This window comes from Cetorhinus maximus, chromosome 24, assembly GCF_964194155.1.
Source record: "Cetorhinus maximus chromosome 24, sCetMax3.hap1.1, whole genome shotgun sequence".
NCBI lineage: Eukaryota > Metazoa > Chordata > Chondrichthyes > Lamniformes > Cetorhinidae > Cetorhinus > Cetorhinus maximus.
Window position 1 is genome coordinate 50,657,123 of NC_135902.1, and position 23,255 is coordinate 50,680,377.

The window sequence follows — 23,255 nt, forward strand, 5'->3', positions numbered from 1 at the left end:
TGGGATCCAGTCAGTTCAGAGCTGGTAAATCTGGATCTATTCAATTGAGATCCAGTCAGTCCAGAGTTGGTGACCTGAAGCTGGTCAGTCCTGATCAACTTGATCAGAATCTGGTCAATCTGGAACTACTCAGTCTGGGTCGGGAGTGGTCACTCCTGGTTCAGTCAGCCTGGGTCAGGAGTTGTCGCTCTGGGTTCGGTCAGCCTCAGTCGAGAGTGGTCACTCCAGGTTTGGTCAGCCTGGGTCAGGAATGGTTGCTCTGGGTTTGGTCAGTCTGGGTCGGGATAGTCGGTCAGCCTGGGTGAGGAGTGGTCACTCCTGGTTCAGTCAGTCTGGGTCAGAAGTGGTCACTCTGGGCATGGTCTGACTGGGTTGGGAGTGGTTACTCGGGGTTCAGTCAGTCTGGGTCAGGAGTGGTCACTCCACATTTGGTCAGTCTGGGCTGGGAGTGGTCATTTCAGGTTTGCTCAGTTTGGGCCGGGAATGGTCACTCCAGGTTTGATCAGCCTGGGCTGGGAATGGTTATTCCAGGTTTGATCTGTCTGGGTTGGGAGTGGTCACTCTGGGTTTAGTCATTCCAGGTTGTCTATGGTCAAGCCAGATCTGGTAAATCCAGATCTGGAAGAGAAAGACTGATTCTCACAAGCCACCCATGTTTCTCCTGAAGACTGACCCGTTGTGCATTTATAGCAATTTGTGTTTTAGTTCCAATTTTCAGCCCTCATTTCAGAAACAAACACATACACACCTTTAACATAAATGATACTGCTGACAAGATAATAGGAAATTCTGCAACAACTAAATGCTGCACTTTGGAATAAACAGAGACCTGAATAATAGATTCCCATCTGTCCCAGGCTCCGTCAAACCCTCATCTCATCTACATGATTATACAGCAAGAAACTTTTCAAATGAGAAGAGTTGGATTTAGATTTAGAATCTGACTTCGACAGCTCACCAGACTAAACAAGTCAAATTCACGCAATAGGGGTGCTGATTGCAGTGAGGTCACTTGGGGTCAGTCTCCGCGATCTGCACCTTCCAAAGAGACTGTCACCTCTGCGACAGAATGCTGTGTGTGTCCAAGTCCCATTCCAGGGACATGATCACAACACTGCCAGTGCAGAGAGTGCGCTCCACTGCCAGAAGGCATCTTCCCGATGAGATGTTAAATCTTTAGATGCTCCCTTGATGCACTCTCACTTTGATGTAAAAGATCCCGCAACACTATTAGAAGATGATCAGTAGTGCTGTTCTAATCCTTAACTAACACCTTTGAAGCTGTTTAATTGGTTCTGGGAGATTACAGTGTGTGCACAAATTGGTTCCTAAATTACAACAGTGACCACATTTTCATGAGTACTTCATTGATTGTAAAGTCCTTTGGGACGTTTTGAGGCTGTACAAAGCGCTATGTAAATGCAAGTTCCTAACACCCAGGGGCAGGGGTGTTGGGAGGGCAGGGCAGCTGAACTAGAACAGTACAGCGCGTGCATAATGATGGGAGGTGAGTGCAAAGTCCAACAGCTCATGACACAAATCCACGCCAACAGTTGGCTGGGAAAGGACCAAGTGAAATGGTTAGTGCGTTACACAAAAACTGTACACCCTGTAGGAATCTCCACAGCACCAATCTAAATGGTAGCCTCTGGGATTCACACTCAGCATTATTCCAAAGGCAATTATTTATTCCATTAAAGCTACCCATGAGCATGAATGAAGCCATGACTGAAACTGAGTGCAGGGTTTGTGATGTAGCTGCTGAACAGCAGAGGGATGGAGGCAGGATTCTCGATCAGAAGCAGGGCGAATTATTACACTGCCCATCAGTGTGGATTGGAAGAACAAGCATAGCAAGAGCTACAGGAGCTATGGAAACTAGGCTGGTGTCTCCTGGAACAAACAAGTTTTAAGGGTTCATAAGATCTTAAAAGATGCCCGAGGCTGCGTATCAGAGAGTGCAGGAATTCAGATTCCACTTTCCCCGCAGGGTCCAGTCTTGATATTTATTAGAGAGCTGGTCAAGATATTATTCCCAATTGCTCAGGAACGGGATACACTCTGACTGTAGTTTTGTGCTTGTTGTGTTGATCTTTTCAATCTTTCACAGGGTGTGGGCATTACTGGCTAGACCAGCATTTGTTGCCCATCCCTAATTGCCCTCGAGAAGGTGGTGGTAAGTTGCCTTCTTGCACCGCTGCAGTCCATATGGTGTAGGTACACCCACAGTGCTGTTAGGAAGGGAGTTGCTTGTAGTTTTGCACTTAGTATGTTGTGTAACATGTGAAGAGGGTGGAGTGGAGTGGAGTGACTGCCTCTTTGAAACTGTATCCCAGCTAGGGTCAAGGCCTCAAGGGAAAACTGAAACAAATAAAATCATAGGTGTCGATGGTGCGCAGCCCCTTTAAGAAGGTTGGTGTAATCTCGAGGTGTATTCTAAGGATATTTCTCAACTTCATCAATTACCATGAAACTCACACAAGCAAAGTCTGATTTATACAGCACTAAACATGTCACATATTCCATTAACACAGCTGTCTCACTCAAGTTGATTAGGCCTTACTTTGGGACTTTTTTTGTGCGTGTGAGTGTTTTTTCCCCCGTCACCGAGTTGCCATGGGAATAACCTATTATTGATGCCAAAAACTCTAGTAGTCACTGTATTAGTTCCCTCAGTATTGTGCTGGTGCGATGATAAATTCACTGAAAACGTTAACAAAACAACACAATCTAAATTTGTGCTCCTTCACCTGACGCAGCAAACTCAAAAGGTTCAGTCATTTTTGGAACAAAGGTGAGTGTGTTTTAATGCTTCCTCTGGAGCCTTTTTCTCCTCTGCAGTTAAAATTCCATTATTCTTTTTATGATATATAAAAATGAAAGCCTCTCAACCAAGGTTATGATCCAGACGGCAGAGACCGGCTTAGCAGCTCACTCCTGTTGCAGCTTTTAACAACCCCCCCAAGGTCCAGTCAATTCATTCCCCACCCTAAGATGATTAAAACCTTTTGGGCCTAGTCAGACAAGGCGTAAGCCTTCCCGAGTTTGCATGGTTACAGCCCGCCATGTGAAGCGTCTGTGAGGTGAGTGCCCCCAACCTATCCTCCTGCTGGGGCGCTGGGTCCCAAACCAGCAACCTCCTGATCTCGGCCCTTCTGCACCAAGCGGAAGCTCCAGGAGGAATCTAGAAGCTGCTCCTCTCCAGAACGTGGGAATCAGGAAGTCACCATTCCCAGAATCCGCTAACGTCAGCCGGTTGGGGAGGAACGGCAGAACTGGATCAGCCTGCATCTCCTAACATCCATCACCCGCTGACCTTAATGGTGCCTCTGACAAGTATAGGAACAGGGGGAGGCCTTTCAGCCCTTTGAACCCGCAGCACCAATGACACAGTGGCCGAAACGTACCTAAAACTATACTTCCCCGCCTTTACAACAATAACTTATATTTATAGAACACCTTTAACATAATGAAATGTCCCAAGACGCTTCACAGGGGCGTCATAAAACAAATCATGTCACCGAGCTTCACAAGGAGATGAGGTCAGATGAGCAAAAGCTTGGTCAAAAGGGTGGATTTTAAGAGAAAAGCAAAATACTGCGGATGCTGGAAATCTGAAATAAAAACAGAAAATGCTGGAAATGGCTCAGCAGGTCTGGCAGCGTCTGTGGAGAGAGAAACAGAGTTAACGTTTTGAGTCCGTGCGACTCTTCATCGGACAGCTAGATTCTAGGAATTGTCTGAAAGGCGGAAAGCGAGGCGGTGAGGTGCAGGGAGAGAATTCCAGAGCTTGGGGCCGAGGCAACTGAATGTAAGGCCACCAACGGTGGAGCGATTAAAATTGGGGATGGTCAAGGGGGCAGAATTAGAGGAGCGCAGAGATCTCACAGGGGCTGGGGGACTGGAGGTTACAGGGAGGGGGCGAGGCCATGGAGGACTTTGAAATTAAAGTCAAGTCGTTGCTTCACCGGGAACCAAGGTAGGTCAGTGAGCACAGGGATGATGGATTTTTGTTGGGAAAGGATATCGAGGGACATGGAGAAAGCCAATCAAATTCAGTTTTGAAAATTTAAATTGAACCCCCGCATTCTTTTGGGGAGGGCAAGCTCCAGATTTCCAATACCGTTTGTCTGAACGAGTTCCTCCTGATTTCCCTTTGTAATTGCCTGGCCTTGGCTCGAATTTTAAGATGCTCTGGATTTTCAATGTTAAATTCAGGCCTGTGGAGGCCAGTGAGCTTAACTCACAGGTTATACAATCTCCTTTCAGCCTGCAAAACGTCCTAAAGTGTCTGATGCTTTGGGTTGGGGTGGTTCAGGGCTGAGCAGGAGTAAGAGGCAGGTTTTAAGGAGGGTTTGGATGTAGCAGAATGAAGTGTGTTTGAGGGCAGATGCAGGGCAAGATGACCAAAACGTATCTGCCACTGATAAGAAGGAAGCAAATGGCTGCCCAATAACTGGGATTATCGCAAGATGAGCGGTTAGCAGCTGTGTAGAACTGTCCAAGAGTGAGCCTAGCACAATTCCATCATTCTGACGACATTCACCGTGGCAACACGATACGATGAGAAGGAAAAGAGAGGCTTTTAGCAGGTACAAGGGAAGCAAATCAGCAGAGGCATTAGTGGAGTACAGAAAGTGCAGGGTGGAGCTGAAGAAAGCAATTAGGAGAGCAAAGAGGGGATATGAGAAAGCTCTGGCTGGTAAAAATAGGGAAAATCCCAAGATATTCTATGTTTATCAATGGGAAGAGGATAACCAGGGAAAGAGCAGGGCCCATTAGGGACCAAAGGGGCAATCTATGGGTGGAGCCAGATGTCATTGGTAGAGTGTTGAACGAATACTTCACATCCGTCTTCACCCAAGAGAATGAGGATGAAGGTATCGAACTCGGGGAGAGAGACTGCGAGGTTCTTGAGCAAACTGATATAGGGAGTGACAAGGTATTGGAGGTGTTGGCAGGCTTAAAAGTGGACAAATCTCCAGGTCTGAATGATTTTTGTCCCAGACTGTTGAGGGAGGCAAGGGAGGAGATCGCAGGGGCTCTGACCCAAATTTTTAATTCCTCTCTGGCCACGGGGGAGGTGCCAGAGGACTGCAGAACAGCTAATGTGGTTCCGCTATTTAAGAAGGGTTGTAGAGATAAGCCAGGGAACTACAGACCAGTGAGTCTCACGTGAGTGGTAGGGAAACTATTGGAGAAAATTCTGAAGGAGTGTATCTATCTCCACTTGGAGAGGCAAGATTTGATCAGGGATAGTCAGCATGGCTTTGTCAGAGGGAGGTCATGCCTAACAAATTTGATTGAATTTTTTGAGGAGGTGACCAGGTATGTAGATGAGGGTAGTGCAGTTGATGTAGTTTATATGGATTTCAGCAAAGCCTTTGACAAGGTCCCACATGGGAGACTTATAAAGAAGGCAAATGTACATGGGATACAGGGTAATTTGATAAGGTGGATTCAAAATTGGCTTAGTTGTAGGAGATAGAGGGTGATGACAGAAGGATGCTTTAGTGACTGGAAGCCAGAGTTCAGTGGCGCACCACAGGGATCTGTGCTGGGTCCCCTATTATTCGACATTTATATAAACGACATAGATGACTATGTGGGTATGTAAGTTTGCAGATGACACAAAGATTGGCCGGGTGGTTAACAGTGAGGTTGAGTGTCTTGGGCTACAGGAAGATATAGACGGGATGGTCAAATGGGCAGATAAGTGGCAGATGGAATTTAACCCTGAAAAGTGTGAGGTGATGCGCTTAGGAGTAATTTGACAAGGAAGTATTCAATGAACGGCATGACACCAGGAAGTTCTGAGGAACAAAGGGGCCTTGGCGTGTGTGTCCATAGATCTCTGAAGGCGGAGGGGCATGTTAGTGGGGTGGTGAAAAAGGCATATGGGACACCTGCCTTTATCAATCGAGGCATAGATTACAAAAGTAGGGAGGTCATGTTGGAGTTGTATAGAACCTTAGTGAGGCCGCAGCTGGAGTACTGTGTGCAGTTCTGGTCACCACATTATAGGAAGGATGTGATTGTACTGGAGGGGGTGCAGAGGAGATTCACCAGGATGTTGCCTGGGATGAAACATTTAAGTTATAAAGAGAGGTTGGATAGACTTGGGTTGTTTTCGTTGGAGCAGAGAAGACTGAGGGGCGACCTGATCGAGATGTACAAGATTATGAGGGGCATGGATAGGGTGGATAGGGAGCAGCTGTTCCCCTTAGTTGAAGGGTCAGTCATGAGGGGACACAAGTTCAAGGTGAGGGGCAGGAGGTTTAAGGGGGATGTGAGGAAAAATTTTTTTACCCAGAGAGTGGTGACAGTCTGGAATGCACTGCCTGGGAGGGCGGTGGAGGCGGGTTGCCTCACATCCTTTAAAAAGTACCTGGATGAGCACTTGGCACATCATAACATTCAAGGATATGGGCCAAGTGCTGGTAAATGGGATTAGGTAGGTTGGTCAGGTGTTTCTCACGTGTCGGTGCAGAGTCGATGGGCTGAAGGGCCTCTTCTGCACCGTGTGATTCTGTGAACAGTCAGTGCACTGAGATACTGCCTCATACACACTAGCCTCCATTAACCCTATCCATCAGATTGACTGCTACTGTAAGCTAAATGAAACATGTTACCATGGTAACATCTCACACTTTCTCCTTGAGGATCCAGCAATGAAGAGGGATTTAATGACATCATTCTGAGATGGTTGTCAGAGGATAGGGGGATTCCCAGGGCTGGGCGACAGGGGCAAGGCTGGGTGCAGGAACTCCCTCACCCCCCGACCGAAAAGGACAGCCAACAACAATAGCATGCATTTATATAGCGTTTTGAACATAGTAAAACTTCCCAAGGTGCTTCACAGGTGAGTTATCAGATTAAACACTGACACTAACACAAAGGAGAAGACATTAGAGCAGGTGACCAAAAACGTGGTCAAAGTGGAATGCTTTAGTGAGTGTCAGAAAGGAGGAAAGGTAAAGAAGTGAAGAGGCAAAAAGGTTTAGGGCACAGGGAATTATACACACATGCACACACAAGCCCCATGTGCATACATACACACACAATTACACAATGCTATACTGTGAAATTGCCAACAGGAGCACAGTGGTGACTGTAGAACTTCATGTCTGTCTTATTGGATTGGGGAGGTGGGTGAGGCATTGGCAAGATGGAAACTGACAGAGATATTTAATCATGGAGACCCTACTTTAACCATTAAAACTACTGTCAGCAGAAGAAAAAAGAATCCTCTCTCATTCAGCCGTAATTGTAATCACACAAACATAGGAACAGGAGATTTAAAACCTGGCTGATTCAGTCTTGAAAATTGACCCAGCCGGGCTGGACAGGTTTCCATTCCTGTTTATGTGAAAAGTGCTCCCTGACTTGTCAGGAAGATATAATAATTCTCATAATATTATTGGAATTTATTGCAAAATACAGTAATAGTGGGACGTGTCTATGTGTCTATATACATATATATATATATGTGTGTGTGTGTGTGTGTGTGTGAGAGAGAGACTTAATTGAATTAGTCTGGGTGCTTTGATCTAAGAAGAGAGGTCAGGTTTGAAATGTTAATTAGGTAAAAATGGGGAAGTTTAGAAACATAGGTGTCAAGGGAACATTTGCATTTTGAAACAAAGCAAACTAGATTGTTTTCAAAGGAGGGAGTGAAATGTGTCCCCGAGCCAGGTGAAGTTTAGAAACAGTGTGTTTATTTTTCCCAAAGATTACTGGTAAAACTTAGTGCTATGAGAGGTTTTTCTTATCAGGAAGATAAAGTCCAAAGACGTAGTGAAACAGCGGATTTGCATTCAATGGGGAAAATATGTATAAAGGAGCAAAGGCTATGTGTAAGGGTAGGCGTTTTTAAGATCTTACAAGTGTGAAAAAGCCTTCAGCATCTATGCCTCAAGCTGCTGAAGTGAAGAAAACTCGCTTTGAATTCAACTTATTCTGGGTATCATGTTTCTTTGCCTGGGTCTTTTAAAATCTTTGCATCTTACCGTTGCCTTAGCGAAAGTGTAACTGGGAGTTAGAAAGATTAGAGGATTTAGAATTTATCATATTAGCAATTTGTAGACCTATGTATATATTTAAAATCATTTCTCTTATTAATAAATGTTTAATTTAGTTTTATAAAAACCTATAAGACTTGGTGGTCTTATTACTACTGAATTCAAGGCACGCATCTTGAAATGAATACAAATTGAAAATTAGTTGTGACAGCTGTTTCAAGTTTCCCCTCTGGGATTTGAACAACTCACTGTGACAGCTGTTTCAAGTTTCCCCTCTGGGATTTGAACAACTCAGCATTTACCATCGACTGTGACATTCCCTCTTAAATGATTTGGCTCTAATTTTAAGGTTGTTTTCAGTTGTTCTAGATTCCTCTCTGGAAGAAACTGTTTTGGTGAATCTAATCTATAAAATTCTTTTACTGTTTTCTATATCACGATTAGATCCCCCCTCAACCCACCCACCACCCTGCCCAACACTGATGCCCTCTCCCAGTCAGCTCTCTTTTCTGTCCCCTTACAGCCAACCTCCTCCCACTGGAGATCCCCTCCCCCGACCTCCCCCAAACTCTGCCCCCCATCCTCTCACTCCCAGCCTAACTCCTTTTCCTCGACTTCCTCCACTCCCCCCGACTTCCTCGAATCTCTCGCCCCACTTCCTCCAGTGCCCCCTGACTTCCTCTAGTCCCTCCCCTCCCACTCCAACTTCCTCCAGTCGCTCCCCTCCCCCTCTGACTTCCTCCAGTTCCTCCCCTCCCCCTCCGACTTCCTCCAATCTCTCGCCCGGCTTCCTCCAGTGCCCCCTGATTTCCTCCAGTCCCTCCCTCCTCCTCCGACTTCCTCCAGTCTCTCCCTCCCCCTCCAACATCCTCCAGCCCCTCCCTCCCCCTTCGACATCCTCCAGTCCCTCCCCCTTTGACTTCCTCCACTCCCTTCCCTCTCCCCCCAACTTTTTCCAGTCCCTCCACCACACCCCCCTGACTTCCTCCAGTTTGCCCACCGCGCCCCCCCCGCCCCACCCCTTGACTTCCTCCACTTTCCCCACCCTCAACTTCACAACCCAGCCTCACTCCTGACTTCCTGTGGACCCTCAGTGACTCTGCAGAGTTCTCGGTCACCTGCAGTTGCGCTGCTCCCTCCACCTCTATGACCAGTTCTCTTTCATTCTCACTGATGCTTGTTCCTCCCCCTTCCCACGAAGATCTCTGGCTCATTCTCCCAAGGCCATCACTCTGTGTACATTTCTCAGTCATTTTCTCTTGTTCCCTCCCTCTGTGACTGTTTCTGTTCCAGACAGAGAGACCTGCTGATATCCCTGTGTTTCAGACAGTGCTGGCGCTAATGCACTGGGACAGCTCCATCAGTGCTATCAAAAGGACAGAAAAGCTCCCAACAACTTCATCTCATTCAATGTCACAAAATAACAGACAGAAAATAAATCTCTTGTGACTGGACCCACAGATCACACCTCCCGCTAGGCCGATTTATAATGCTGCAGAACAGAGACATACTTCTGCCAAATCTTTTTAGTGTTGTGTAATGTTGTGCCTGCTGCTCTCCTTAAATGGTTCAGAGATTCACCAGAGGCGCGATGGGCCAAATGGCCTCCTTTTGTTTGGTTATCATTCTATGATTCACACTCCCTGTTTCCTTACGTGATTAGCATTTCATTCAAAAAATAATTAAAACCTGTACAGTGTGAGTTTCGAGAAGTGTAAAGGACACAGAGGAGGCTGCTTGATCCTTTTCGTGTGCGAAGCAGCTGCTGGGGCTCCTCAACACGTCTATTTCAGGATTTGTATTAAAATGTGCTTCTCAATCGCTGGAACATTGTAAATCAGAGAGAAGCAGCATCACTGAAGCAGGCAGCGGGCAAGCAACGCTCATTTTCTGGGAGCCAGGAAGCATTAATCAAACCACTTGCAATACTCTCCCCACCTGCAAGTACTTCAGCAATGAGGAGTTAGTAGCTAATATTTCAAGAACTGAAAGGGCAGAAAATACATTTCCTGACGAATGCAGATTCTAAACATGCATCACGTTAAAAATGACAGCCACTATTAATATAACAACACCACTGAAAAATGACTGGAACAGATTAGGAATTAAAATTCGCTCAATAGTGTTGGCTTTCCTTTGCAGCCTTCAACAACAACTTGCATTTATAAGGCACCGCTAACGTTATAAAATCCATCCAAGGCACTTCAGTGAAATGGAATCAGCCAAAAAAAATTGAAACCAAGATATTGGGACAAGTGACCAAAAAATACAGTCCTTAAACCCTGCTTCTTTGGCTATCTTAAAAGAGCAGAGAGATTTAGGGAGAGAATTCCGGGGCTTATGGCCCAGGCAGCTGAAGACAGGGTGTTAATGTTGGAATCATGCTGCAATGGAGTGCACGCATTATGTTTGTAATTGAGAGCAGCTGTCACCAATTGGGGAAAGATTAGGGAATTACTGCAAGTCGATAAAAATCAGTTCACACTGAGTGTAGCGGGAAACAAGAGGAACCTGTGCCTTTACACTGGGAATAAACTTGGATTAAGGAGAAGACTGGCTTCAGGTTCATCCTTTCCTCAATGTATGAACAGTAACTTTAACACACGGCTGCCAAGGGTGGAATGATGAAAATGGAGGATACACACGGAAGGTTGTAGGGCTGGAGGAGGTTACAGAAATAAGCGGGGGTGGGGGGAACGTGAAGCCATAAGTAGCTCATCCAATTGAGTGTACACCACACATGCAGGTCACTAATGATCAGGAAGCAAGAAATGTAGGTATATGGTGTAGCCCCTAATGTAGTATAAGGAAATTTATGCACAGTAAGATCCTACAAATGCTAATGTGGATAACTTTTGTTGGTGGTTGAGGGATGTGGAGCAGGAATCACTCGCTCAGGGGCGCTGGGGGTAATTGCAGCATTGATGCTGATGTCATGGTCTTCTCTTTTCAAAAGCAATCATTTTCCATTCTGCATGCCTGCACTTCCAGTGCTGTGGGCTGCTCTAATCATGACCACCAGAGGGTGCTGGAGCACAGCAGTGGGTGATGCTCCCTCAGAGTGATCGGTCTCTTCTGCTGCAACTCCTGCTGGAACAGCAATGGTCAAATTATCATAGGAGGAAAAAACTTGCATTTGTAAAATACTTTCATGACCTCAGAATGTCCAAAGTACTTTACAAGTAATGTAGTATAGTTGTGGTATAGTTACTGTCGTAATGTAGAAAATGCAGCAGCCAATTTACACATACAAAGCTCCCATGAACAGAAATATGTTAAGGACCCGAGGTTCTGTTTTCAATGTTGATTGAGGGATAAGTATTGGCCAAACCACTAGAGAAATAGATTATTGAGTCATCATCATATTGCTGTTGTGAGAGCTTGCTGCACACAAATTGGCTGCTGTGTTTCCCACATTACAAAAGTGACTATATTTCATGTAGCTACTATGGGATTTCTTAAGCACACATCAGAAAGCAGACAGGAGCATCCAAAGATGCTCCTCAGACAGTGCATCACTCCCTCAGTACCGCACTGGAGTTCCAGCCGAGATTTTGTGCTCAAGCCTCTGGAGTGAGACTTCCGTGATGTTCACCTTTATTAAGATTTCATTCAGGCAGCTTTCTGAAGCCACAACTGGCCAGATGATAAACACTGACAGCTTCTTACGCCCATTCTTCACCCATCATTTAAAAAAAAAGATCCTGCTGGAGAGCTCCGATAGTTGAGAAGTAGTAAGTGAAGAACTGGGTTTAAACAGTCACAGAACATGAATATTGATGAAAAGAGACATTTTTTTCATTCATTCATGGGATGTGGGCATCGCTGGCTAGACCAGCATTTATTGCCCATCCCTAATTGCCCTCGTTCAGAGGACAGTTAAGAGTCAACCACATTGCTGTGGTTCTGGAGTCCAGACCGGGTAAGGCCAGCAGATTTCCTTCCCTAAAGGACATTAGTGAACCAGATGGGTTTTTACAACAATTGACAATTGTTTCAGGGTCATCATTAGATTATTATTAATTCCAGAGTTTTATTGAATTCAAATTCAAAAACCTGCCGTGGTGGGATTCAAACCCGGGTCCCCGGAGCATCACCCTGGGTCTCTGGATTACTGGCCCAGTGACAATACCACTACGCCATCACCTCCACGCTGAAGATTTTCGTCTCGCATTCATCAGGACAAATACAGGAATGCCAAATTTCAAATGATCACTGCTGTTTATGCCACAGGAGAAAACAGTGCTGATTGAGGTCAACGATGAGTGCAAGACCAAAAGCTTTAGCAACATGACTCGCTTTACAGAAATAACTGGTTTTCAGCTCTTGTCTCAAATTAAAGACACACACATGCAGTGTGCACACACACATGCAAGCTCTCTCTCTCTCTCTCCTTAGCTCTCTCTCTCTCACAATCACTCTTTCAGGCCTATTTCTCACACAATCAATGCTGTATCTCTCTCTCACATGTACACACTTCAAGGCCATTTCCTCTCTCTCTCCCTTTTTCCCTCTCACACACATTCACACAATCAATTTCTCTCTTCACTCAGACACTACCAAGCCTGCTATACACACAGGGGTTTTTTTTTTGGATGCCTGTCACAGACCCAAAGGTGCTCAAACCCTGAGAGTCAGAGTTAGAGTGTTCCTATCAGAAAAGCCTCTGTCCCTCATCTATATTTAGCACCTCAGACTGGAGAGAGTTCTGACTAACATCACAGGGCAAGGCTGCCCCTGCAAAAGTGATTCTTTCTTTCAGCTTCTGGTTTGGTTTCTCCTATTGACTGAAAGGGACAACTCCCTGCTGTAATTCCCTTGATAATGAGGGTTAGGATCAATACACAAGTAAGGGAGGATCTCAAATTGGAAGAACAAAATGCGGAATCTATTTGGCTGGAGATAAGAAACAGCAAGGAACAGCAAACATTAGTGTCGTTTATTGGCCATGGAACAATAGTGGTAGTGTGGCATAGTATCAATCAGGAGATTAGAGAAGCCTGTAGCATGGATAATACAGTAATCATGGGTAACTTCAATCTGCATATGGACTGAGTAAACCTACTGAGCACTAATTTGGTGGAAGGCAAGTTTCTGGGGTGTATTAGGGGTGGTTTTCTAGAGCAGTATTTTAAGGGGCTGACAAGAGACGAGGCTATTTTAGATCTAGGCTGGAATTTTCCAGTCCTGTCAAGGTGGGACCGGAGCCAAAAGTCCTTTGACTTTAGGTGGGACCAGAGGAACCTGGCTTTGGTATTATGTAACAAGAAAGGGCTAATTAATAATCTTGTTGTAAGGAGGGTTGAGTGACCATATTAGGATAGAATTTTACATTATGTTTGAAAGTGAGGTAGTTCAATCTAGAGCCAGGATATTGAATTTGAACAAAGGGACTTATAAAGGTATAGGGGCAAATTGGCTGAGGTGGATTGAGAAAATGCATTAAAAGATATGACGGTACATAGGCAATGGATAGTCCTTAAAGAATTATTACATAGTTTACAGCAACTATACATTCCTTCAAGGCACAAAAACCCAAATTGAAAAGTCCAAGTGTGGCATCAAGGAGCCCTCGCAAAACTGGAGTCAATGGGAATCGGGGAGGGAAAACTCTCCACTGGTCCACTGGTTGGAGTCATACCTAGCACAAAGGAAGATGGTTGTGGTTGTTGGAGGTCAGTCATCTCAGCTCCAGGACATCACTGCAGGAGTTCCTCAGGGTCATGTCCTCGGCCCAGCCATCTTCAGCTGCTTCATCAATGACCTTCCTTCCATCATAAGGTCAAGTGGGGATGTTCGCTGTTGATTGCACAATGTTCAGCACCATTTACAACTCCTCAGAAACTGAAGCAGTCCGTGTCCAAATGCAGCAAGACCTGGATAATATTCAGGCTTGGCTGACAAGTGGCAAGTAACATTCGCACCACACAAGTGCCAGGCAATGACCATCTCCAACAAGAGAGAATCTAACCATTGCCCCTTCACATTCAATGGCATTACCATCACTTAATCCCCCACTGTCAACATCCTGGGGAGGTTACCATTGACCAGAAATTGAACTGATTGTCTTATGAGGAAAGGTTAGACAGGCTGGGCTAGTTTCCAATGGAGTTTGGAAGAGGGAGGGGTGACTTGATTGAAGTATATAAGATTCTGAGCGGCATTGACAAGGTGGACATGGAAAGGATGTTTCCTCTTGTGGGTGAGTCCAGAACTAGGGAGCACTGTTTTAAAATTAGGGGTTGCCCTTTTAGGACAGAGATGAGGAGAAATTTGTTCTCACAGAGGGTTGTGGGCCTTTGGAACTCGATGCCGCCGAAGGTGGGGTCATTGAAAATTTTTAAGGCAGAGGTAGATAAATTCTGGTTAGGCAAGAGAATTAAAGATTATCGGAAGTAGATGGGAATGTGGAATTTGAAACACAAACAGATCAGCCACGATCTTACTGTATGGTAGGGCAGGCTGGAGGAGCTAAATGGCCTACTTCTGTCCCATTTCATATGTTTGTATGGACTAGCCATTTAAATACTGCAGCTACAAGGGCAGGTCAGAGGCTAGGAATCCTGTGGTGAGTATCTCACCTCCTGACTCCCCAAAGCCTGTCCATCATCTACGAGGCACAGGTCAGGAGTGTGATGGAATACTCTCCACTTGCTTGGATGAGTGCAGCTCCCACAACACTCAAGAAGCTCGATACCATCCAGGACAAAGTTTGATTGGCACCCCATCCGCAAAAGTTCACTCCCTCCACCACAGGCGCACAGTAGCAGCAGTGTGTGTGCCATCTACAAGATGCACTACAGGAATTCACCAAGGCTCCTTAGACAGCACCTTCCAAACCCACGACCACTACCATCTTGAAGGACGGGGGCAACAGACAGGTGGGAATGCCGCCACCTGTAAGTTCCCCTCCAAGCCATTCACCATCCTGACTTGGAAATATATTGCCGTTCCTTCACTGTCGCTGAGTCAAAATCCTGGAACTCCCTCCCTAACAGCAGTGTGGGTGTACCTACACAACATGGACTGCAGTAGTGCTACTGAGCCACTCTTGATGATGGACATTGAAGTCTCCCACCCAAAGTACATTTTGCCCCTTGCCACCTTCAGTGCTTCCTCCAAGGGTTGGTTAACAAACAGAGAGTCGGAAAAAATGGGTCATTCTCATGTTGGCAGGCTCTGACTAGTGGGGTACTGCAAGAATCAGTACTTGGATGTCAGCTGATGACAATCTATATCAATGATTTGGATGTGGGGACCAAATGTAATATTTCCAAGTTTGCAGATGACACAAAGCTGGGTGGGAATGTGCGTTGTGAGGGAGATGCAAAGTGGAACAGATGTGCAGAGTACTTCTTCAATGGTGGGAGATTAGAAAATGTAGATGTACAAAGGGACCTGGGTGTCCTCGTCAATAAGTCACTGAAAGCTAACATGTAGCAAGCGATTAGGAAGGCCAATGGAATGTTAGCCTTTATCGCAAGAGGATTTGAGTACAGGAGTGGCGAAGTCTTGCTTCAATTGTATAGAACCTTGGTTAGACCGCATCTGGAGTACTGTGTGCAGTTCTGGTCTCCTTACCTTGGAAAGGATATTATTTCCATAGAGGGACTGCAATGAAGGTTCATTAGACTTGTTCCCAGAATGGCAGGACTGTCCTATGAAGAGAGATTGGAGAAACTGGGCCTGTATTCTCTAGAGTTTCAAAGAATGAGAGGTGATCTCATTGAAACCTACAAAATACTTAAAGGGATAGGCAGGGAAACAGGGTAGATGCAGGTAAGATGTTTCCCCTGGTTGGGGAGTCTAGAACCAGGGGACACAATTTCAAAATAAGGGGGAAGCCACTTAGGACCTTGTGAATCTTTGGAATTTTCTACCCCAGAGGGCTGTGGAAGCTTGGTTGTTGACTATGTTTAAAGCAGAGATTGACAGATTTCTAAATACCAATGACATAAAAGAATACAGGGATAGTGTGGGGAAAAGGTATTGAGTGGATGACCAGCCACGATCACACTGAATGGCAGACTAGGCTCGATGGGCTGAATGGCCTCCTCCTGCATTCCTATGCTGCCCCTACTCCGGTACAGGAGGCACTTAGCCTGTTCTGGGTTAAACGTGGTTTGGGAGAGGCACAGAACCTGCCCGCAGACAGTCCATGCCACTCTCTAGTACAGGGCTCAATAACCTCAGGGTGCAGAGAGCACTGTGAGCGTCACCGCAATGGTGGGGAGAATTGTACAGAGCTGCGGATACTCAAAGCAACTCTCGATCTTCCTGGTGACTTGGAGTTTGAGCACACTAACAGTGATGGTGATGAATTAGTATTTCAGAAGGAAAGTTTCAAAATCAACACAATTATAAATCACAGTGCATTAAATCACCATTTGCAGGCCACATAAAATCCTGACCTATTGATTTGAATTGATGGTATGTCAGCTGCACAAAAAGAAGCACAAAATTACGATCATATCCCATCCCTACTTTACCCCCAAGGTAACAGAAAGTGATGTGTATTCATGCTGTATCCCATAAACCAAGATTTATGTTTATTGAGGGCAGTCTCAACAGCCCAGACTGAAAACTCCAACACAATAACCCAGTGATTGAATCCAAAACCGTGGCTGGAAAAAACACTCTGCCATCGCTCCTGTTAATTACAATCCCTGAGATTACACTACTCCAGAACTGTCTGAAAACGACGATCCCTAAAAATCATTGTGTCCTGAACTGAGGATTGAAATCCCCGAGAGTGTGTTCCATCTCAGCAACATGTGAGGATCTCCATTCTCACAGTACTGACTGTCACTACATGCCTGAGTATTATCAGTTTGGGAATAGGCTGAATTTTGTGTTCAACCAGTCCAAAGCATAAATATCTGCTTGTGAGGGTTTCGATAGCACGGGCTCTGTTGGCATGGGCTCTTGTTAGCGTGGGCTCCAGCCGTGTGGGCAGTCCATGTAGGCTCCATTGGCACGAGCTCTATCTGTGCAGGCTCTGCCCATTGTGGGCTCCATCAGCACAGGCTCTGTCCGTGCAGGCTCTATTGGCGGGTGCCCTGTCCATGTGGGCTCTGTCTGTGTGGGCTCCATCAGCGCAGGCTCTGTCCATGCAGGCTCTATTGGTGGGTGCCCTGTCCATGTGGGCTCTGTCTGTGTGGGCTCCATCAGCGCAGGCTCTGTATTTTCTATCTACTTTGGCCATTTGACGTTCAGGAGTTTCCCAAGATAACAGCTGAGTCATGATTATAAAAGAATATGCGATTCACCATCACATTCTGACACTCAGACTCACCCATGAGAGCAGTTTCAAGCTATGCTAACCTCCATCGTCAGCTGCTTTGCTCAGGACCATCTAACAAGTCTCCGCACTCACTACTTGTGAGGTGCCTCAGGAGTGTCAGACATCCCTTCATCAACGATAACAGTTGAAATGAGGGATTTGGAAGTGTACATTAACAACATAGTAACACTGCAGACTGAATCATCCCTCAGCTCTGGGTTCTGGTGCTCTGGATCATTTCACATGTACACCCAGATCCATGTACAATCACAAGATAGTTTATACATCATTCTCACCCACGTCACTGCGGAGGTTCATGAACAGATTTACGTAAAGACTTACACTAACCACTGAGCTGAAAATGCTGTCCAAGTCAAGCAATCATTTCTCCAGTGGGCTGTAATTCAGAAGCCTGTGCACAGAGAGGGCCGAGAATCTGTGTACCCACACATGGTCTAGTACGCATGGAGCCCTAACTTGGGGAGGGCTGGGGTAATGAAGGAAGGCTCCCATTCCTGATCAGTAACAGTCCTATACAGTAAGTGGTCATGTTTGGATTCTGGGGGAGTAAAGGATTGGCTTGGGCTGTGATGCCTTTTGTGGTTAAATAGCCTGCTGATATTCAATCTTGCATGCAGTGTGGCCAGTGGATGAGCTACTGAAAACTCCTAGTGGCTATAGAGCTGCATCCTAGAAAAAGCAGGGCCTTTGGGAAGGAGACAGGACAAAACTAAAGGTTTCCTCCCCAATGTGCCTCCACAATCACGTCCCTCCCGCCCTCCAACCCCCAACCCTTTCCCCCAGGAGCTCAGGACACTAAGTCAAAAGGTAGAAAATACAAGTGATGCTGTTCTTGTACAAACACTTAACAAGCCCCTACTCCCTGTGCTGTTCTAATATTGAACATAAGACAGGGAGTGAGCCATTAAGCCCCTTGAGCGTGCTTTGCTATCCAGTTAGATCATGGCTCATCTGTAACGTAATTGCTTTGACCCCCAATGGCTCCATATTCCTGAATACAATTACCTAGGCACCCAAAATTGACCCCCAGTGTCAACATGTTTTTGGGGGAGAGAGTACCAGATTCCCACTACCATTTGTGTGAAGATGTGCTGCCTGACATCATCCCTGAATGGCCTAACTTGAATGTCAAGGTTCTGCCCCCTTGATCCGGACTCACCCCACCAGAGGAAATAACGTCTTAGTGAACAGTAACCTGTTTGTTTATTTTAACAACTGCCATGCCTAGGAAGCGTGAAAAGAATCTTTAAAAATTGTTTCTCTTTCATATTCTCTTGTTTAAATTCTGTTCTTTAAAAAAATGGACAAAGGCTAACTCATCAACTTCCTGGAATGTGACACCCTTTGCATTGTATGAACATTCCAGCTGAGCCAATACAAATAACTAGTAAATGAGAGATGTCTGTTCCAGCCAGCTCTGGACAAAGGCAGAGCTGTTGTGACTCCTCATAGCCAACTTTGTGCTAATGGTTCCACGGTTATCTCTTCAAAACACAATAGGTTTTAACGAGGGTCCTTAAAATACATCGTTAACTGAATGGCTCGACCCGAAACCACCCATGTCACATGACCGAGGGTTGAGCTGTTTGAATTGCTTTAATTATACGGCTTTCGGATTCTGTCTTCAGTTGCTATTTAACCTCAGAAGAGAAAAGTGGGACTCCAGGCTAGCAGCCTGCCTCTGACCTTCGTCTATCTCAAAGGCAGACCTCCAGAAAGAATCCTGCATTTCGCCTAGAAAGTGAACTAATTCCCAGAATACAAGCATACTCTGCTGCATCTTCAATTGCCTCAACCTGCAACTGAACTTCTAGGAAAAAAAGATGAGGAATTCTGCCAAACAAAGTCACCTGAAAGAGCCTTCATTGGACATTGACTCTGCACTCTATTCACGCGAAGTTATGCCAATACCTTTTGATTTTTTTTAGTAACTCGCAATTTGTAACTTCTTTCCCTTTCTTTCTCTGTCTTTCTACCTTGTATGCTCGTGAGTGTTAATGTGAGTCACAATCCGCCCCTCAGGTTTTGAATGTGTTAATAAAGCCTAGCTTTGTTTCACCTTAAGGAATTTGCTGTGGGGCTGTTTTTAACATTGGGCCTCATCAACTGGGGTTTGGGAAACACACCACGGCCCTTTTCAACTAAGGGAAAGAAACTGAATTAGAAATTAAAGCTACTGCGGTCACAGGCAAAAGAGAGAAGCAGTAATAATAATTCAATCCACCTCATCCTCATGTCTGTAACAACAACCATGGTCTCTCTCCCCAATCACAGTCCAATGCACCCCTCCTGGAATGGGTAAAAGGGGTGTCAACAAATTGGGACAGATCCCTAAAGATTAAATAACATTGAGCATCCAAGCTCTTTAATGCTGGGTTAGCGCTGACTGTACGTTGTAGCGTCTAGCAGGGTTATCAAACTCAGCAGCATTTCTCATGCATTTCTCCAATTCTGGCCTCATGCACATCCCCAATTTCCATCACTCCAGTTTTGGTGGCCATGTCTCCAGCTACCCCTGGGCCCAAAGTTCTGGATTCTCTCCATAAACAGGGTACAGAGAAGATTTACAAAGTTGATATCAGAAATGTGTGGGTATGTAAATCAGTGTGTGGGTATATCAGCGTGTGCGTATGTATATCAGCGTGTGGGTGTGTATATCAGCGTGTGGGTGTGTATATCAGCGTGTGGGTGTGTATATCAGCATGTGGGCGTGAATATCAGCGTGTGGGTGTGTATATCAGCGTGTGGGCGTGTACATCAGCGTGTGGGCGTGTACATCAGCGTGTGGGCGTGTATATCAGCGTGTGGGCGTGTATATCAGCGTGTGGGCGTGTATATCAGCGTGTGGGTGTGTATATCAGCGTGTGCGTATGTATATCAGCGTGTGGGTGTGTATATCAGCGTGTGCGTATGTAAATCAGCGTGTGGGTATGTATATCAGCGTGTGGGTGTGTATATCAGCGTGTGGGTATGTAAACCAGTGTGTGGGTATGTATATCAGCGTGTGCATATGTAAATCAGTGTGTGGGTATGTAAATCAGTATGCGGGTATGTAAATCAGTGTGGGTATGTAAATCAGTGTGTGGGTATGTATATCAGTATGCGGGTATGTAAATCAGTGTGTGGGTATGTAAATCAGTATGCGGGTATGTAAATCAGTATGCGGGTATGTAAATCAGTGTGGGTATGTAAATCAGTGTGTGGGTATGTAAATCAGTATGCGGGTATGTAAATCAGTGTGGGTATGTAAATCAGTGTGTGGGTATGTATATCAGTATGCGGGTATGTAAATCAGTGTGTTGGTATGTAAATCAGTATGCGGGTATGTAAATCAGTGTGGGTATGTAAATCAGTGTGTGGGTATGTAAATCAGTGTGTGGGTATGTAAATCAGTGTGTGGGTATGTATATCAGTATGCGGGTATGTGTATCAGTATGCGGGTATGTAAATCAGTGTGTGGGTATGTAAATCAGTGTGTGCATATGTAAATCAGTGTGTGCATATGTAAATCAGTATGCGGGTATGTGTATCAGTATGCGGGTATGTAAATCAGTGTGTGGGTACGTAAATCAGTATGCGGGTATGTAAATCAGTGTGTGCATATGTAAATCAGTATGCGGGTATGTGTATCAGTATGCGGGTATGTAAATCAGTGTGTGGGTATGTATATCAGTATGCGGGTATGTATATCAGTATGCGGGTATGTAAATCAGTGCGTGGGTATGTAAATCAGCGTGTGGGTATGTAAATCAGCGTGTGGGTATGTAAATCAGTGTGCGGGTATGTAAATCAGTGTGCGGGTATGTAAATCAGTGTGCGGGTATGTAAATCAGTATGCGGGTATGTATATCAGTATGCGGGTATGTATATCAGTATGCGGGTATGTAAATCAGTGTGTGGGTATGTAAATCAGTGTGTGGGTATGTAAATCAGTATGCGGGTATGTAAATCAGTGTGTGGGTATGTATATCAACAACGGATTAACAGGCTATGTCACTTTCTTCTTGAAAAAAACAAGGCTGAGGGGTTAACTAATACAGGTCTTTAAAATGATGAACAGTTTTGATAAAGTGGATAAAGAGAGAATGTTTCCTCTTGTGGAGAAGAGCATAACTAGAGGCTGTCAGTATAAGATAGTCACCAAGAAATCCAATAGGGAATTCAGGGAAAACTTCTTAATTTAGAGAGTGGTGAGAATGTGGAACTCACAACCACAGGGAGTAGTTGAAGTGAATAGTATAGATACATTTAAGGGGAAACTAGACGAGTACATGAGGGAGAAGGGAATAGAACGTTACAATGATGAATTTAGATGAGGAAAGATGGGAGGAGGTTCGAGTGCAGCATGGACACCGACATGGACTAGCTGAGCTGAATGCTCTGTTTCTGTGCCATATATCCTATATAATCCTACATAAAAGCCTCTGCCTATCTCTCATCCTCTAAGTTGCTCCTTAACACCTACCTCTTTGACCAAGCTTTTGGTCACCCCTCCAAATATCTCCATATGGCTCTGTGAAATTTTCACTGATTGCTCCTGTAAAGCACCTTGGAGCATTTTACTTTGTTAAGGGTGCTATATAAATGCAAGTTGTTGTTTGGTGTCTACTGGTGATCACTCGAGCAAGGACGACTAGGTTTACACAATGAGCTGGCTGCTCGCCTTGGTTTAATAACAGAACAGTAGCCGTTTACTGTTTAACAACTGGTCCTTTGTAATGTGCCTATGAATTATTTAAAGCAAATGAAAAATAGCAATCAACACCCGATAAATAATTCAGAGCAGAAAGGAATACAAGTGACTGGCTGCTTCTAACTATCTGTTACTTCAGTCACTGCCAGTGTTAATCATCTATCTGATAGCCATCACTCCCCCACTCTCTCGATCTCTCTCCCTGAAGCCAAACTGCTTTGCTATCTCTCACCCGCCTAAAGAAAAGGTTTCTCAAAACCCACATCTTTGCCCAACTCCCCAAAAACTCCAGCTCTACACCTCGTTCCTGACTTCATACCAGGGAAAAACATCAGGACCTTTTCCAAGATTAAAAGCAAGTCGCTGTTAAATCAGTTCGTTCACACAACCTCAGACAACACAAAGAAAGATTTGGATTCATCCAGCACCTGTCACATCGTCGGCATGTCTGAAGGCGCTTTATAGCCAACAAATCTATGAAACGTAGTCACTATTGTAATGTAGGAAACACGGCAGCCAATTTGTGCATTGCAAGATCCCACAAACAGCAATGTGATAATGACCCAGTAATCTTTTTTTTGTGTGATGTTGATTGAGGAATGAATATTGCCCAGCAAACCAGGGAGGAACTCCCCTGTACAGGAGTGGCAAGGAAGGCAAATGATGTGTTAACCTTTATCGCAAGCGGTTTGGAGTATAAGAGCGAGGAAGACTTGCCACAATAATATGACGAAGCACCTGGAGTACCGTGGACTGTTTTGGTCTCCTTAAGTGAGGAAGAATATACCTGCCTTACAGGGCGCACAATCAGGCTTCACTAGATCGAGTTGGAGAAGTGATGACAGCAGAATGGGGTTTGGCTCTGCTGCACCCTCTTCTCTGCCTGTTCTCTATAGAAGATGGACACCAAGTATAGGTTGGCATCGCAGAATCACAGAACAATACAGGACAGAAGGAGGACATCCAGCACATTGAGTCTATTCCAGCTTCTTCAAAGAGCGATCCAGTTACTCCCACTTCTCGGCTCTCTCCCCATATTGCTTCAACTTCATTCTCCTTCAAGTGGTCAACCAATTCCCTTTTGAAGGTTACTCTTCAATCTGTCTCCATTACCTTCTCAGACAGTGCATTCCAAATCCTAACCACTTGTTGCAATGAAATGTTTTTCCTCACGTGGCCTCTGATTCTTTTATCAATTGCCTTAAATTTGTTCCCTCTGATTTTTGACCCTTCCGCC

The 23,255-nt window shown here is 45.2% G+C and overlaps 1 protein-coding gene across 2 annotated transcripts in view; it reads right to left on the reverse strand.

Annotated features, from left to right (window-relative positions):
• Positions 1–23,255, reverse strand: part of LOC144667593 (protein kinase C alpha type) — a 299,492-nt gene that overhangs the window by 118,426 nt on the left and 157,811 nt on the right. The gene's annotated exons all lie outside the window — the stretch shown is intronic.